At 43.8% G+C, this 16184-nt stretch overlaps 1 long non-coding RNA gene across 1 annotated transcript in view; it reads right to left on the bottom strand.

Moving 5' to 3' along the window:
- Positions 1 to 934: 934 nt before the first annotated feature.
- LOC128314715 (uncharacterized) overlaps positions 935 to 16184 on the bottom strand; it is a 48568-nt gene continuing 33318 nt past the window's right edge. The window contains exon 2 of the long non-coding RNA XR_008296630.1: positions 935 to 14525. This is a non-coding gene — a long non-coding RNA (uncharacterized LOC128314715). The remainder of the gene's footprint in view (positions 14526 to 16184) is intronic.

Genomic DNA, 16184 nt, shown 5'->3' with positions numbered 1-16184 from the left:
AAACAAAACCGAAAAGAAGTTTTAAGAAAAAAAAAAGTCTCTTAAGTATCTCAATGGAGACTCTAGGAACAGCTGGGGAAGTAACGATTTCCATGCCGTCCACGTGCTGGTATCTCTGGCTCAGATCTCTCTCCTGAATTATAGACCTCAATATCCACCGTAGTCCCGGCATCTCCCTAAGGATTTAACAGACGTCTCAAAGTCAACATGTCCAAAACGAGACTCCTTGTTTTGTTCTCCTCCCCCCGTAAACAAGACAACGGGTGAATCAGGATATATGCACACACACTGGAATGCTGCAGCAATGTATATGAGGGAACAGCTACTCCACGCCCCCGACAACACGAATGAATTTTATAAACATTATAATATGGAGGAAAATTTTCATAAGCTGCAAAAAACTGCGTACATATCTACCCATCTCAAAACGCCTGCAGCAATGTACATTTATGTGATAAAATATATATTTGTTAAAAACACTCAAGAGAATTCTAAATACAAATTTCAGAATTGTGAGGAAGGCAGAGAATGGACAGAATGAAGCAGAGATCCAAAAGTATCTGTCATGTTCTAAATTCTTAAATTGGGTGGTGGTTCACTGGAGCACATTTTTTTTGAAATTATTTTTAGCGCTCGCTTATAGATGTTACACATAACCTTCTGTATATGTAAAGTAATCAATCAATTGAAAAGAAATACAATCTATAAACCTGAATTGTGTTGAAAGTTACATTTCAAAACGATAAGCTAAGCAGCACAGGAAGTCAATCTTGCTAAAACTAGGAAGAAATTAATATATACTAATAATGCTGGTTATGGAACAGAACTACTTGATCAAGGGTGACTGAAATACACCAGGTTTACAGGTCAGAACAAATTTATTTATCAGGAATATTTTTCCTATTTTGCTAGACTTGCCTTCTTTTTAAAAAAATTTTTTTTCTTTTTTTCAATGTTTTTATTTATTTTTGAAGGAGAGAAACAGAGCATGAGCAGGGGAGGAGTAGAGAGAAAGGGAGACACAAAGTTCGAAGCAGGCTCCAGGCTCTGAGCTGTCAGGACAGAGCCCGATGTGGGGCTCGCACCCACAAACAGTGAGATCATGACCTGAGCTGAAGCCAGACGCTCAACCGACTGAGCCACCCAGTCTTGCCTTCTTCAAAACAAAATGGATTAGCATTATTTGTTTAGCGTTACCTGTGGTGAGCAGACAACCTGCGGCCACTAAGGATGGGGACGGGACATCTAGCTGACCTGCCCGCACTCGAGACTGAGGTTTGTGTAGGAGAAGCTCAGAGCCACACCTATTGAAGGCCCATGATTTTAGATTTACTCCTCTTTCCTGCATCAGCACTGACAGCAGACTAAATTTGCTGTAGCTAGACTTAAAATATGCTTCTTTCTAGAACATCTAAGTTCCAAGTCTTAAGTGAACATAGTATCAGAGTCTATTTTAGAAGGAAATGACCAAGCTCAAAGCAACACTAGGCATGATGTGCCTTGTTTATCTATCTGTTCAAACAGGCATGAGAGGCCTGTGCATTTCTTGTCCTTTTCAAATATGAGCCGGGTGTATTTGAGTGGCCAGGGAGGAGACGATAGTTTGATTTAGATTTGGCATGGGTTTGGGGGAAGAAATGTCTTTGTAGCTGGTCCTAAATATTACGGTAACTTGGAGCGAGTTAGTCTCCAAGGGAAAAGTCACCACATGTTATAACAGGAGCCACTGGGCTTGGCAAGGAAGGCAATGAAAGAGTTGCAATTAAAGCAACGCCATTTCTTGGAGCGCCTGGGTGGCTCAGTCAAGTTAAGCGTCCGACTTCAACTCAGGTCATGATCTCAAGGTTCATGAGTTCAAATCCCACATCGGGCCCTGTACTGGCAGCTCAGAGCCCACAGCCTGCTTCAGATTCTGTGTCTCCCTCTCTCTCTGCCCCTCCCCAGCTGGCACTCTGTCTCTGTCTGTCTCAAAAATAAATGAACGTTAAAGCGACGCCATTTCCCCATCATAGCAAAGATGTACTGGCCAGGACAACTGCTTGTTCTCTTTCTCCATGGCCGATCCAACTAAACACACCCTTTCAAATCAGCCTCCACCAGAGTCTAAAGAATACTAAATGCTGAAATTAATTTTAATTTCTAATGAATTCCTAAGGAGAACGTTTTCTTCCTCCCTACTAAAAAAAAGAATAAACAATTCAGCATACAGATTCAAAAAGAGGAATGCCAGAAAAAATTTAAGTTTGAGAAGATTGCAAAAGTACATTTTTTTCAAATTTATCTATTACTTTTGTAACTCTAATAGGACTGTATTTTGTTTTGTTTTGAGAGAGAGAGGGCGCAAGTGAGCAAGGGGTAGAGAGAGGGAGAGAGAAAGGGAGAGAGAGAGAATCCCACGAGGGGCAGAGAGAGAGAGAGTGAGAGGAGGGTGGGGGGGGAGGGAGAGAGAGAGTGAGAGGAGGTGGGGGGAGGGAGAGAGAGAGAGAGAGAGAGAGAGAGAGAGAGAGAGAAAGAGAGAGAGAAGGAGGGCTCACCCGAAGCAGGATTCATGTTCACCTGATGTGGGACTTGAATTCACGAACCATGAGATCATGACCTAAACTGAAGTCAGATGAGCCACCCAGGTGCTCCTGTATTTTGTTTGGATGTATACTCTAGCACCCCTCATTTAAATTTTGGAAAATTACATTCTTGTCTATATCTGCCTTGCTCTTGTGACTGTTCATTCTCAAACAGAAACCGCCCTACTATGAGGCTTTCCAAAGCTACAAGGAAGTGCATTCTGGTACAGAGCAGGCTGTTAATGAGTTTTTACTGAGTGAATCTGCATTCTTTCCTGGCCTTGATTTGGCTATAAATTATAAGGCTTTTTATACTAATAATAATGGAGTTTCTTGCCATGTAGGGTTTTTTTAAGGTGAAAAAAATTATAAAAGGTATAAACCGTGGCTCACAAGTCAAGTGTGTATACAGACCCACATAGTTTACAAAACATACAAGCCCAGAGGTGATTCTTCTGGACCGTACCATTTGTTTTGCAAAGAAAGTTCACACTATTTACTATAGGTCTGCATAAATAATCATACACCTGCACAAACATAGGCTAGACTAGAAGGCTAAGTACTGAATGCTGCTTATTCTGATTTATATTTTTTATCAAACTCATCATAATTTACTACTTCCAAGAGGAAAAACAAGCTTATATAATGGTGCAGATTGCAATACTTAGTGTCCAGTTATACGAAGCAAAGAAACTAAACTTTAAGGAAAAAAATGGGACAAAATATAAATATAAGTAATGCAGTTTTGGTTTATAAAGTGTTTACAAAGAAGATTCATTAATTAGTGAGAAACTAAGGGGTATGAGTGTGAATGCATGTGTGTGTGAGCACATGTACATGCATGTACATGTATGAGTAGTGTGTGAGTGTGTGTGAGTGCATGTTTGAGTATGAGTGCGGGTGTGTGTGTGCGAGTGCCTGTGTGAAGAAAAAAAAGACACAAGAGAGAGGGAGAGATCTGGAAAAATGGAATAAACAGAGACCTTTGGGAATGTCTTAAAAACATATAATTTGATGGGGCACCTGGGTAGCTCAGTCAGTTTGAGCATCCAACTTTGGCTCAGGTCATGATCTCACAGTTCATGAGTTTGAGCCCACACTGGGCTTGCTGCTGTCAATACAGAACCTGCTTTGGATCCTCTGTCCCCCTCTCTCTGCCCCTCCCCTGCTCACTTTCTCTCTCTCTAAAAAAAAGAAAAAAAAAAAAATTCATTAGAAATTAAAACTATTGGGGCGCCTGGGTGGCGCAGTCGGTTAAGCGTCCGACTTCAGCCAGGTCACGATCTTGCGGTCCGTGAGTTCGAGCCCCGCGTCAGGCTCTGGGCTGATGGCTCGGAGCCTGGAGCCTGTTTCCGATTCTGTGTCTCCCTCTCTCTCTGCCCCTCCCCCGTTCATGCTCTGTCTCTCTGTCCCAAAAATAAATAAAAAAACGTTGAAATAAAAAATTTAAAAAGAAGAAATTAAAACTATTTATATGTAATTTATAATTTGATGTTTCCTTAAAAAGCACCAGTATTATTCAGATGTTTTCCAGATCAGTATAGAGTACAAGCTATAAAATATCAGTCCTGAATTCTAAGGACAGGGACGTACATAACATCATTTAGATTTCTCTGGCGAAGGAGATTATTGACAGAGCTATGCAGTATCTACCTGAAGGTCAGGCTGATATGCTCATCTTGAGACACAGAGAAAATATCCTCCAACAGGTACCTGAGGGCTGAATCTGCAGGAGTCCACAGTACCCTTCCCAGGTCGGTGCTCTCTACCTGGCCCATAGCTGGCTGGTGGTGATCACAGAGAACACAGTGAGTTCGTCGCTCAACATCAGGCGCTAAGTACCTACTATGTGTCAGGCAGTGCACTTGGTAGATGCTCAAATATGGTGGTGAACCCAGTGAAACAAAAAGTTCCTGTCCTCACGGAGCTTACAGTCTAGCAGGGAAGAGTAGTGGGTCTCAGGGATATACAGCAGAGAGACTGAGAGCACTGGTGTCATTAAGATGAAGTGTAAGTCCTGTGCCACTTACTGCGGAAACATTCTTGAACTCCCTCATCACTGCCTTATTTAAACGTAAAACGGAAGGATGATGTTGAGAAGACTCCATGAGGCATGTTTGTAAAGCACTTGCAGCAGTTCCTGGTGCACACAAGGCCTAGTAAATGGCAGTTTTGATGGTTATTTCTGCAGAGAACCAAGGGACATATACACAGAAGCATGCTATCTCCTTCCCCGGGACACTCACCAAATTGCTGGACAAGAAACTAAACCACATCACCACTTTATCACATTTCTGTATGCTTTTTACAAATTAGATGGTTACCAAGCTAGACAGGAAAGTCTAGTTGCTAAAAGTTTACCCCAGCAAGAGGCCCATACCATTGTTGCAATGGGTATGTTCTCTGTTTCTCCAGGAGGTAGCATGCAGGTATTAGATGGCCTCTTATAACTGATATAACTTATAAGTATTTTCTCTTTTATTATTTTTTATCTTTTTAATGTTATTTATTTTTGACAGAGACAGAGACGAAGACAGAGACAGAGCATGAGCATGAGCAGGGGAGGGGCAGAGAGAGGGAGACATAGAATCCGAAGCAGGCTCCAGGTGCCGAGCTGTCAGCACAGAGCCCGACGTGGGGCTTGAATTCACGAACCGCGAGATCATGACCTGAGCTGAAGTCGGATGCTTAACAGACTGAGCCACCCAGGCACCCCAAGCATTTTCTCTTCTAAAACAAACCCTACGGAAAGTACCGCTACCATAAAGACTGTTCTGGATGAGGACTCCACAAGGACAGATGAAGAGCTCTGCTCAAGACGTCTTACGCTGAGAAGCAGTAGGGCAGAAGGAATGGTTAGGAACATAACCTCTGGAGCCAGGCTGCCAGGGCCCTAAGCACTCTCCATCACTCAGTTCTCCACAGCAGTGACCATGTTGCTCACTGGGACTCGGTGTTTCAAATCTGTAATATGAGGGGGGCGCCTGGGTGGCTCAGTCGGTTAAGTGTGTGACTTTGACTCAGGTCATGATCTAGCAGTCCTTGAGTTCGAGCCCTATATCGGGCTCTGTGCTGACAGCTCGGAGCCTGGAGCCTGCTTCAGATTCTGTGTCTCCCTCACTCTCTGTCCCTCCCCCACTTGCACTCTGCTTCTCTCTCTCTCTCTCAAAAATAAATAAACATTAAAAAAATCTGTAATATGAGGATAATATTAGATCCTGGGTAGATGTATGGATAAAAATCATAAACAGCTATAAAGCAATTAGATTAGTACCCTATGGAAAATATTCCATAAATGTTAGCAATAATTATGTATGGCAAACCCAGTAACTTTATTATCTTGCTAATAAAAACATGAGAGCCAAACAGCAAGACAACAACTAAACCACAACCAGAGGAAATCAAGTTCTTTCTTTAACTCTCCCATCAAGTTTATGCATCACACTGAGTACCCCACATCCTTTCTACAATTCACTTTCCCATCTATACAACAAATCATACATAAATAAAAGTGTGTGTGTATATATGTATGTACATGTATGTATACATATGTATGTATATACACATGCACACACATGTACACCAAGAATGCCGAGAGAGCTGATGCAGCTTTTTGCTACTATCAACAGCAGCTGAGCAATTTCAATTTCTGTATTTTCCTATCTATAATAAAGGTTCTCCAGAGAAACAAATAGGATGTGCGTGCGTGTGTGTGTGTGTGTGTGTGTGTGTGTGTGTCTGTCTGTCTGTCTCAGTGTGCACGTATGGTGGAGAGAGAGATGGAGAATGACGGAGAGATTTATTTTAAGGAACTGGCTCAGGCGATTATGGGGGTTGGCAAACCCACACTCAGGATGGTGACCCAGAGAAGAGCTGTGTTGCAGTCCAAGCTGGAGGGCTGTCTGGAGACAGAATTCCCTCTTCCTTGGTGGCGGTGGGGGCAGGGGGACCAATCTTTTTCTCTAAGGCTGTCACAACTGGATGAGGGTAATTATACAGGATCATTTGCTTTACTCAGAGTCTACTGCCTTCAATGTTCAACCTCATCTAAAACTAAATGACGTCTATCTGCACCGTGACACGCACACTAGGGTTTCACCAGATAGCTGGGTACCGTGACCTGGCTAAAGCTGACACATAAGATTGACCATCACACCATCCTTGCAAAAGAGATGATGTTCAGACGGTTCCTTCCAGTGGGAAAATTCTCTAGAACGCACAGCAATTTCACTCTGAGATGAGATGAGAGGCAAGGAATTCTGACGAGGCACCCCCTTCTTTAGAGGTGAATTCTAAGTCTGAAGAAACCCTACAAAGGAGATGCAGAAGACGATGGCATCTGCACGGCAGGATGAGTCAGGAGAAGGAAGGCACTCCAGTCACAGGGGACCAAGCCTTTGGAACAAGGGTTGCAAACTCAGTGCCGGTACCAGCCAAGTACGCAGCACAGAGGGGTGACACCAACGGGGCGGGGGCTGTGTGGAGAGCACAGTGCACACCACACCCAGAAGAGCTGCCCTCAGCTGCTTCTGTGAAGCTGCAGGTCCAGCACTCTTCCTGCAACAGCCCAAGGACGCAGCCTGGCTCAGTGCGAGGGCCACCCACTCCAAGTCGGGAGACAGGGCCCTGTCTCCCGGGATGACTGCTCGTCAGCAGCACGCCCTGGAATAAGTTCCCTGTAACTCTCAGGGCCTCTGTTTCACTCACATTACAGAATTATCATGAATACTCAGGGGTAAGTGCCTAAAATACAAGGGTGCATGTGTGCATGTTACATGTTGCATATAATACATATGATTGATTATTGTAACGTATGTATCTGCTTCCTTCTTTGCTTTCTTTCACCTTCATTTGTGTATCACTTACTGTGTCCAAGGCAGCGCTTTACAACCCATTTATTTACTCCTTACGACAGCCCCATGAGGCAGGTACCCGTTTGACAAACGAAGCATGGAAAGGGTAAACAGTTTGACCAGCAACAGGACACACAGTGGAGAATCCTAGAAGACTGTCAAAGAAATAACAAAGTAACAAGACTCATTGTTGCTACAGTAGATTTACTCCTCAAGCTACCATATGCCTCCTCTTTTCTTCCAACCAAAAATGTGTTGCAAGTGGGGGTTATACTCGCTGCCTGTACTTTGGGATTCCCTTACACGCCTTAAGTCAACGAACGCTCTGCGCTCGCCGGCCGGAGGGTCCCTTGCCAGTCCTTTCCTCCTGAGCCCTGAGTTAGTGGCTGCTGCTCAACACCTCCTTCTTTGGCACGGACCTCCTCTGGCCTTCGGGACTCTGAACTTCCCTGTTTTCCTCTTTGAAAACGCCTTCCTGATCTCCTCCCACCCCTGGCCCCAGGTCCTACTCACTCTGCCTTTGTGCCCTTGCTTGTCTTCGTTCACTAACGCCGTCACACGATCTGCGGAAATCACGTTTTCAGGGCCCACCTCAGTGCCCGGCCTCCACGCCTCCTCAGCCGACCTTCACGCTGACCTTCTCTGCTCCAAGTCGGGCCGACAACCTCCGTGAACCCCACCTCCACGTGAACCCCACATCCAGCACAGGACGGAGTCTCTTAGTTCCTCAACCCCCTCACCTCCCACAGCCGGCCTCTGCCCTCCGCTTCACCCACCCGCTCTCATGACCTTCTTCTCTCATCATCCCTCCAACGGCTGCACTTGAGCAATAATAAATCTGGACATCCCACTCTCGGCTGCAACCTCGTGTCCTTGAGCTCCCCATTACTGTATTCACCAATTACTTAGGCCACTGGTTACTCAGGATAACCAAACCTAACAATTCTAAGCCCCAAATCTGACTCCCCCCACCGCCCCCCCAGCAGGTACCAGCAACAACACGGCTGCCTTCAGAAACTTGCATGCTGACCTTTGTTCTTCTGGGGCATTTCCTAACCTAGCTGCCGCCCACCTCTCTAACTTACCTGGTTTCCTCCTCCCTTGTTCCAGGCATACCATGTCCAGTTCCTCAGACGTACTGTGTTTCCCTCTTGCCTCTGGGTCTAGTACATTCTAGGTCCCCTGCCTCGAATAGGCCTTTTTCCACTTTATCTTGGCACTCATCATCGAGAGTCATGTTAAGCGCTACAACCTCTTCCGAGGCCTTCTGTGTCTCTAGACGTGGTTAGCTTCCCCTCAGTGGCTCTTCCCGTGGCAAATCTGCACTTCCCCCTGCATTATACTCAACCCACAGGGTGGCGTCTCACTCCCTGGCCTGCGGGTCTGTGAATCAAGACTATGGCCTGTTTGCTTTCCAGTGTACTCCTGCCATGCAGCACTGGTCCAAAGGACACTCAACAAGTATTTGCTAAATAAACATGCAGCTGGCTCTTAAGCTCTGGTCCTCCTGACTTTGTCCTAGAGATTCGGTTCTGTGTCTCCAGTCACCTGACGGACGTCTCACCAGCATCTACGCTGAATATGTGCAAAACAACGAGAGATCACCTTTTCTCTCACGCCTGCTCTCTTCCAAACCCGGTAGAGAGAACACAGGCATGGAAATCAGGAACACCTGCAATGCCCTGTTCAATATCCTATTAGCTTCTGGACAACTTTAGACAAACCTTTCTCTGAGCCTTGGTTTTCTACATCTCTGAAATACGGACAAAAACACCAACCTTATAGAATTAGGATACACCTGAATGAACTGATCTATGTGAAATGCCTGGCGAATGGCCGAGAAGTAATAAACAGAGTCTGGTTCTAAAATCTGGAGTTATTTTTGCTCCCACCTCCCCACCAGCTAATCTCTGTTATCCAGGCAGTTCCTAAAGCCCACCTCTTTAACCTGTCTAGTTTTCTCCATTCCAGTCGTCCCCCCTCATCTGGGCCCTCTTCCCCTCTGGCCTGGACTGTGTCTCAGCAGCTCACATGCCTTCCGCTTGGATTCTCTCACTGGCCAACCACCCCCCACACTGACATCAGACAAGGCTTCCTCCAGGAGAGATCCCACTGTCACTCTCCTGACCGGGACACTTCCACTGCTCCCCGATGGCTCAGGATCAAGTTTAAAGCATTTAGTTGTTGGACATACATGGTCCACCCGGATCTGGCCTCAAGGGACCTTGGCGGCCTTATCCTCTCATTAGTCACTTTTGCACACATGGTTGCCCAGCAACAACGAATCAGTTACTGCCTGCTCGGTACACTGGAATTTCCCATCCCGCTCTAGGCCTTTGCCTGGCTTTCCCTGGACTGGAACATGCTCCCTGAGTCTTCTTTCAATGTCCAGCTCAAATGCTCCTTAATCCATAAATGATTTCGTGATCATCCTGGTCACAGACAAGCTTTCTTTTCTGCAAACACGTGGTATGTTTAGTTAGCTCTCTGTATTAATACATTCATCTCTTGCTCTGCATTCGTTCTGTCACCTGTGCACGGAATCTTACTCCAAGTTCTACAAGGATAGCATCGTGGCCACGCCCACACTGCCATGCTCAGAAAAAACACCCAGGAAATGGTGGCTGTACGGACAACCCTACAGAGTCCTTCTGAGTAGCACCAGCATCCAGGGTCTATAGCTAATCAGCTCAGCTTCTGATCAGCTCCTAGAACTGTACCTGGCATTGAGGGACACTCCACAAGTAACTGTTAAATGAACTTATCCACAGGAAGATCTACTATTGGCTACAGGACAGAAATTCTGTCTCTAGGGCAGGAAACACGAGAGAGGACATGAAGAAGCCTTTTCTTTTCCAAGTTATACTTAGAGATGCCGTAAGTTTCATGTCTCCCACAAGCTATACAGCTAATCTCAGCAATAACCATGGCACGTCATGCTTTGGTATCTTGAGTATTTCAGAAGTACCTGATTTTAATATGTAAATAAAAACCATTCTTCAAAATAGTCTCCTTTGGAGAATGACAGAAGTATTCTCACAATATCCAAAAAAATTTTTAGACCTCCCCCCTTTTATATAGCCACAATTTCTTCTGGTGAAAAAGAAGTATGTTTATTACAGAACGAAACACTTTTTCTCAAAAGGCTTTCAAACGGCTGATAATTTACTGCAGAAATGAATTCCAAGCTCCTCATCCTTAAAATAGAAAAGGTCCCCCCTCCCCCCAGCTCCCAGGGCTTTCATTTCCCAAAAGCTATTATGTAATGCCCTTTATAAATCACGTGTACAACTCTCATTTTTCCAGCAAGTTTGATTTTAACCCCATCTCTGGGCCCTCGCAACACCACGTGTGCCTCTGTCACAGTCCTTGTCGGTATGTAGCGTTACCTCCTTAGACATCATTCACCCCACTGAGCTGTGTCTTCCTGGAGGGCCAGGTCCATGGCACGTCCATTTCTGAATCTGCAGTCCTCATGGCTGGAATGTAGTAGGTGCCTCCGTAAACGTTTACATGAACCGATGACACCAGTCAGTTATGTGATCATAAGTCTGTTCATCAGACCTGATTACTGTCTCCTTCCTGTCCTCAAAGGACAGAGAATTTCTACCACAGTGGGCAATAAAAAAGGATGGAAGGCTCTCAAGGCACCAGCAAACGGCAAGTCCTACGTGTGTCTCTGGCAAAGACGACATGACATGGCTGCAGTTAAGTAGCGGCTTAACTTCTTCCTAGCTGACTCGGTACTTAAGGAGGCAACATTCATTTGCATGTCTGTGTGTCTTTTGCTACGTGCGTTAAAATATTAATTGCGTTACTTTGAAGGAACGCTTTCTAGATGTGATTCATTTAAATTGTTTACTTAGATCCCCTGAAGTAAATACAAGATGAGTAAAACCAAATTAGTTTTAAATCACACCTTAGAGACGACAGTTAGTGAAGTACCTTGTTGGGGATCTAAAATTGTTACATAAAAAAGATGAAAAGACCTGCCTATTCGGCACTGTGCACCCGTCAGTGCCTGGGAAACGATCTACTTTTCATGATCATCCAATCATGCAGACTGACGTCATTGTCTCCAGAACCTACATGCTGCTCTTCCCAGATTGAACAACATAAGCACATCGACGAGGAAGCTCATTATAAGTTGATGACAAATTGGAAAAAAAACCTTTAAATAAAATTACAGACAATGACTCTCACATTTGGGCTTTCCAAACATGGAGGGCTTAAGAGACACCACAGTTCCTTGTCACAGAAAGTTCCAAAACCCAGTATATTCTGGAAAGTCCAAATCTACTGCCTGGGTAGCTCAACAGTGTGTGTCAGGACTGAATCTTTTTAAATGACGGTTGACACTTTGCTCAAGTACATAAGAACAGAAAAGAGAAACCACCGCAGATTTTAGAAATTTTCAGTGATAATAAAGTTTTCATCGAAGACAAAATTTTATTTCATATTCTCTTAAATGTTTCTGAAAGCAGCAGAGATTTCTTCCAGGTGGAAACTGAGGCAAGAAAGCTCAATCATTTAGTTAGAGCACCCTACATTTCAAAAACAATTAAAAGCCATGACCCCAAACCAAATTCTCCAATAATCTATTCTCATGAGAAAGGGGCTAAAAGGCTTATTGCCTAACTAAAGGATAAATACCATGAATTATTTCAATGATTGGCCCAGGAAGCCTCAGCACACCGCTCAGTAACACGGACACGTGTTAACACCCCTGTGCACAACCTCCCTTGTGATGACACGTGCGTATCACAGTCAACAGGTAGCCCTGGTTTTGTTCAGAACGGTATTTCTGTACATCCCCACCGCACAGTTACGATGCTGCCATCTTCTGATTATGCCCAGTGAAGTGTAAACAATTTTTTCACACAAAAAGCAAAATCAGTAAAACTAAAAATCCCTACTTTTCTGCCAGTAGTGCCCTCAGTTAACAGGAGCAAAGACACGAACATAGAAATTACAACACTCCCAGACATAATTCAAGCAGAATTCTAAATGGATAAGCACACATTATAAACTTTTTTTTTTTTTTTTTTTTTTGCAAGTGCCTTGCATGCTTATGTTACTATTCAGTCTGAGATAGACAGATCATCAATGACCTTCTGGGTCACTGACTAGGGAGAAAGAGGACTGTAAAAAAGAGTGGGAGAAAAAATAAAGGGGGGTGGCTTCCTTCCACCCCAGGCCCCCTACTGCCCTGAATGAAAGCAGACAGATGGCAGGCACCTTCCCCTTTAATTAGGAGGGCAGCTCAGAAGCGGACAGCCCAGCTCATGTGGCACCATCTCTAACAAACCGTTCCGAGGGGAATGCTCTGCTCATTCACCCTGGCTTCAAACTGTTCTGGATCTTTAATTGACAAACCAAATCTCGGTAGGTTTAATTGTGACAAACTGCAGCTCTGAGTACAGTACTCTGCAAAAAGGTGTTTAAAGGAAGTTTGCTGAATAATCCACAGACATTCATAAAAGGAGCCTGGAGGGTTTTAAATGAAAAACGGACACCCCACGTCCTACCACCACCACGTTGAGATAAAACGTGAATTCCCACGGCACAGAAGCCCTAACTTAAATTCACTCAGTACTCCATACGAGATTTAGAAGGAAGATTCCTGATTTCTGCTCTTCCAATGCCACTCCGTAGTTACAATGCCTCCTTCTACCTTTAAAGTGTTACCGTTGGGAGTTGAGAAAAGTCCAGAAAACTCTACGGTAAAAACAGTCCATTTTATGAGGAGGGATAATCTAATTACAAATCATAAACTACTCTGCATTTCCATTTGTTTTGCATTTTCAAAACCATAGAGCTTTGTATTAATTTACTGAGCCATGCCACAGCTCTGGAGCTAGGATCAGATAAAACACAAACAAACACAAATGGAAGACAGGGGTCAAGTGTCAGAAATTAGGCTGGTGTCCCAAAATCTGCACAGGTGGTGATGCCTCTTACTTTCTGAAAGCCACACATCTTCTATAAACCTACAAAACATGAATCTTTCTAACTTGAAGGAAAACATCAGTTTCCTCGACAAGTTTAGGTCTTTATACATTTTATCCCATTCTTACAAAAAGTCTGTTTGTGGGTTTTTTTTTCCCCCCAACATCACTAAATAATTCGTATTCTTCAGCTCCTTCCCATTTCCCAACAGGTTTTTAAGTTACGGCCTCTTGTTCAGGCACCACTCCCAGCCAATGTCTGCCGTTCCCACAGGGGGGACACTCTATTTTCACGTAAGTCTCGTACAGGCACCCTTTCTGCTTCCCAATGGAAATAAGGACGGTGAACTGGGGCTCTTTTGCTAGATATGCTGCTGGCTGCACCACGTAAAAAAAGTTTTGCCTGTGTCACTGTCCTTTAATTAACAGCAAGGTTCTTGGATTGTTTAAAAAAGAAGAAGAAGAAAAAAAGAACTTTGTGTTTTCTCATTGATAATAAATTTCAGTCTCATACGATCTCCAACAAGGAAGCCAGCACGCTAGATATAGGAAGAGAGACAGAAAAGATTAAAGAAGCAAGTAGCTATGTAACAAACTTCATATCCTACTTCCCAATGAGGGGGGAAAAGCTTGGCGTTTGCCAGATATGGAGTGTCTGATACAATGTTAGCAAGAGAAAACATGTAGCAGCAACTGACTAACAAAGAAACAAACAAAACTTACTTTGTTTTCCAGCACAGTAAGCAGGTCGGGAGCGAGATGAGGGTAATTCCTTCCTCGAGGCCCCTGCTTTCACTTTGAGAGCTGTGTTTATGCCGACATCCAGATTTGCTGTGGCACACTCCAAAACGCCTGTACTTCTCAGGATGCCCCAAGTTCACAGTTCATCTCAGAAGCCCCGAGGACCAGGAACCCCCGGGACAGATCGCGGCGACCTCTGGGCACCACGTGGCATCACTGCTGTTGTTAACACACACACACACGCCCGGGACACCCACTTGTTACCTCAGGAACCAGGCCACTGGCAGAAAACTGTGCAGAGGAGTGTCCAGAGTCCCCAGCCTCTGGTATTCTCAGGTTCAAGGTTGGAAAATGCATTAAGACGAGAACCACGCAGTCAGCAGTATTCTGTGCCATTAACTTTCTGGTACTTCAATGCCTGTCTAAAGAAGAGCAGAAGGTACAAAATTACAAGGAATATTTTACTAGTGATTGTGATTGGCGGTTGCTGCACACTGGCTCCTAGCTTGCTCTCTAAAACTCCATTTAAAAATCCTAGATCCAGAGGTATTTTCATTTCCTCTGTGAAAACCATAGAAAGCCGTTTTTTGGTTTTTTTTTTAAAAAGGGAAAAAGTATAATTTTGTTTAAAAATGTAACCCTTACTAAACCTCATCTGGTTAATTTTTTTAAAACCCACAAAGTAAAACAAACAAACAAAAAGCGTATAAATTTGGTTTGTTTTGAAAAATTACTTCATCCACGTACTGTCCAGCTCATAAAAACAAACCTTCTTCCAGCAAAACCGGGACACTTTGACCCTGTTTACTGCAGTGTTTTGAAACCACTGGCTCGTAACTCCTGACATCACTGGATGTGCATTAGCACCTTTACTGCTGTCGGGGGCACACGCTGCTGTCCCCATGGTCTTCAGTTGCCCCTGCCTGAACAAATACTCCCCAGGACAGGAAGGATACCGGCCTCAGCATTAAACCCCCAGAGCTCACATGATACCTTCTGTATTCACCTCTCTGGTCACTCTTACAAGCAAACAAAAGCACCGACCACCTGATACTTTTTAAAGTTCCAGCTTCCAGACCTGGTACAGATCATTATTTCTTCTGACCCTCCACCTGACCCTTTCTCACCAATCACCATAATGGCAAGAATTTCTGCCATGGAGCTTTACAAACAGAAGATCCCGACCTACTTTCTCCCGGTAGAAGGTTCCCACAAACTTTCCTAGAGGATCATTTATTTTAGCAGATTTTAGAGTCCCAAAGAGTATTATTACATTTTTAATTTTGACAAAGTCAGATTATTCCAATTTTTTTTCTTTTGTGGAATATGCTTTTGGTGATGTATCTGAGTGTTGCATTTTTAAAGAAATAATTTTCTCCTGTAAGTCTGACACATTCCCCCTTCCGTGTTCTTCAATCCTTATTTTAAATATATCCAAATCAAACCAAAGGATAGCTATAATCCCTGGAGCAAATCACCATTAAATTTGGGGGGCATCTCCCATAATCCACCTCTTTAAATAAAACCAAGTTCTGGTCCTATCATGGTAGTGCAATTTTACAGACGAGTAACTAAAACCCCAAGTTTAACCTTTCTGAAGTCAATCGGTGACATTCTCGTTCTTTTCCTGAAACAGCTTAACAAAACACCAAGTTCTCAAATTGTAGTCACCAAGAAATAAAGAACATGAAATACATATCTGAGCAATTACAGCCCCTGTTTGTCAGAGAGAAGGAAGAAGAAAAACATCCAGAGTTAATAAAATTAATTAACTCTAGCTAAAGAACTACTTAAAAGACTCTTCAAATGTCATGCTGTTACTATGACAACTTCAAAGCTGCTCTGAGAAAATGTGAAGGATTTTAAGATCCATGATAAAACAAGTGTCGTCCAGCCTTCTGGAAATTACTTTCATTTCTATCAGGCAGCAGCAAGACTAAATGGCCATTTACAATTCTGAGGCATCAGATCGTTACCTTCTGAGAGATGCTGTACCTTCACTCAGATCATGAAAGGAGTAATAAGTAAATGAACAGCTCTCTCAGTAATGGGAACCATTTTGATTTCAGCCCTGCAACTAC

The sequence above is a fragment of the Acinonyx jubatus genome, chromosome A2 (assembly GCF_027475565.1).
Source record: "Acinonyx jubatus isolate Ajub_Pintada_27869175 chromosome A2, VMU_Ajub_asm_v1.0, whole genome shotgun sequence".
NCBI classification, from domain to species: domain Eukaryota; kingdom Metazoa; phylum Chordata; class Mammalia; order Carnivora; family Felidae; genus Acinonyx; species Acinonyx jubatus.
Note: the sequence above shows the minus strand (reverse complement) of the source record. Positions and strands in the feature narration are given on the sequence as shown.